The sequence below is a fragment of the Schistocerca americana genome, chromosome 5, assembly GCF_021461395.2.
Source record: "Schistocerca americana isolate TAMUIC-IGC-003095 chromosome 5, iqSchAmer2.1, whole genome shotgun sequence".
Lineage (NCBI taxonomy): Eukaryota > Metazoa > Arthropoda > Insecta > Orthoptera > Acrididae > Schistocerca > Schistocerca americana.
The window spans coordinates 253,125,092-253,127,766 of NC_060123.1; the positions used below are offsets into that span (position 1 = coordinate 253,125,092).

Consider the following 2,675-nt stretch of genomic DNA (forward strand, 5'->3'; position numbering starts at 1 on the left):
CAGACAGACAGCAAAGCCATTCTGTAAAAGTTCCGTTTTTATAGACTGAGACATGGAACCTTAAAAAATATCCCAAGATTGTATGTGTAAGCATGTGAAAGATACAGTCTTGTAAAATCGGATGATTCTTTTGAAAATATAAACATTTAAGTCCTGTTTGTAAGTTACAATTTACCCCAAGTTTACGTCTTCATTCATGTAACAGACATAGTCTTGTGAAATGGGCTATCTCTACTTTAAGCGATCTCAGAACCATTTGAGAGGCTATGCTTGCAGAAACCGGTGCAGCGTCAGCAAGCGGAACGCTTTACCTTACAGGAAGAGTTCGGATTTCGGCACGGGCACCCCACGGTCCAACTACCGCCGCTGGCGGAGGAGGTGATGGCCGCAACGGAATGCCGAGAATTCTTCAGAGTCTTTTTCATGGACGTCTAGCGTGCATCCGAGAGCGTGAGGCGCGACGGCTTCCTCTTGAAACGTTTTAATCGGGGTGTCGCTGTACCAAAAGTCCGTCTGTTGTGGACGCACCTCGAAGAAACGAGCTCATATCGGACCAACAGGTTTACGGTATATTCCTAAGCATCAGGAACAGGTTCAAACCGCACGACATTGCCCATACTCGAGGTATGGTGCACCTGTTAACAGGTTACGGTCCATATCCCAAACATCTGCACCGAGTAGGATGTAGTATCACACCAGCCTGTGAATGTGGAGAGGAAGGTTCCGCTGATCACGTCGTTCTCAGATGACGTCTTTTCCAGGTACAGAGATACAGCAGACAAGTAGACTGCGATTTGCAAACAGTTATTAATCAAAACTTGTGGACTAGAATCAGTATGCTTAACTTTCAGTCTATAGGATAAAGTGGACACTCTGACTATCAAAATAATGTCAACATGTCACATGAAGCATTTCCTCGATTATAGATTGTAAACTTAATTAAGAGACACTTCAAATATATAAGAAAAAAATAAAAATAAAATAAAAAGAATAGAAAGAATGCTATTGCCATTCACACAGGTTTGTGTAGACACGAGGACTGCCGAGACAAGCACTTTCCAGTGTGGGTGACGTAAAATAGTGTAGCAACACTAGGTTATAAAGTAGGTACAGTTGTGAAACTTCCTGGCAGATTAAAACTGTGTGCCCGACCGAGACTCGAACTCGGGACCTTTGCCTTTCGCGGGCAAGTGCTCTACCAACTGAGCTACCGAGCACGACTCACGCCCGGTACTCACAGCTTTACTTCTGCCAGTACCTCGTCTCCTACCTTCCAAACTTTACAGAAGCTCTCCTGCGAACCTTGCAGAACTAGCACTCCTGAAAGAAAGGATATTGCGGAGACATGGCTTAGCCACAGCCTGGGGGATGTTTCCAGAATAGGTATAGTTGTAGTTGGCAAGCCGGCCGGAATGGCCGAGCGGTTGTAGGCGCTTCAGTCTGGAACCGCGCGACCGCTACGGTCGCAGGTTCGAATCCTGACTCGGGCATGGATGTGTGTGATGTCCTTAGGTTAGTTAGGTTTAAGTAGTTCTAAGTTCTAGGGGACTGATGACCTCAAATGTTAAGTCCCATAGAGCTCAGAGTCATTTGTAGTTGGCAAACCTCGAGTTTTTCTGAGGCTGCCAGTACCATATCTAGGAATGTAAAATGGAGGCTATTCACTTGGAACTTTAGTTCTACTTTAATGTTACAAATGGTTGCTGTTAACACGATTTACTACTATATACATAATATCAAACATTGTATGCCACCATGATAATATGTACAACCTGTTTAGAGTTTCCGGATAACTGGTGAAAAATTCGTAGCAACAACTTAAATTGAAATTGAAAATTGATCCAACGGGTTCAAGCTGTGTTATACCTATATACTCTGTTTTATTGCTCATTGCAGCTACACTTCCTATTTTGCCTTATCTGTGCTGTGACAAACTGATCAGCCATTTTGCCCATTTCAAAGATAGTTTATTCGTACTTGAAGTCTTTTGTATAGACCTGTGTTTTCATATTTTATGTGTTCACAGTTTGGGAGTTACATCAGATTGGCCAAGTTATTCGTTGCCGTTAGCCGGCCATTGTGACCGAGGGGTTCTAGGCGCTTCAGTCCGGAACCAGACTGCTGCTACGGTCGCAGGGTCGAATCCTGCCTCGGGCATGGACGTGTGTGTTGTCCTTAGGTTGGTTAGGTTTAAGTAGTTCTAAGTCTAGGGGACTGATGACCTCAGATGTTAAGTCCCATAGTGCTTAGAACCATCTGAACCATTTTTTTAAGTTGCCGTTATTTTTGTGATTATTCCTTGATCTGTGTAAACCGAAGTAACTGTGATAATTCGATGTATTCATTTTTATCAGGAGTGGTCACACAGGAACTAGATTTTATCCTGTTTTGATGGTGGTGTACATTGGTTTTACCAGCAAGTTAGGGTGCTCGCAGTATAACGTGGCCGGCAGATGCGCAATTGGCAGGGCAGGTGTGGTGAGAGCGGTAATGGAGGAGGCTACAGGCGGGCGCAGTAGGGGAAGTGCCGTTTTTAATAACTGAAACCATTGCTCACAATTTTTGTAAATGTTAAGTGGAGCCTCTCTACGCCCACAATTGCATATCCGTCCGTCACCCGCGCTTTGGTTAGTATCTAAAAGGAATTCTGCTGAAAAAGCAGCAGAAGCAGTGAT

The 2,675-nt window shown here is 44.1% G+C and overlaps 1 non-coding gene across 1 annotated transcript; it reads right to left on the reverse strand.

Annotated features, from left to right (window-relative positions):
• Positions 1–1,143: 1,143 nt before the first annotated feature.
• Trnas-cga lies at positions 1,144–1,217 on the reverse strand. The gene has a single exon. It is a non-coding gene; the product is annotated as a tRNA-Ser (tRNA).
• Positions 1,218–2,675: the final 1,458 nt, after the last annotated feature.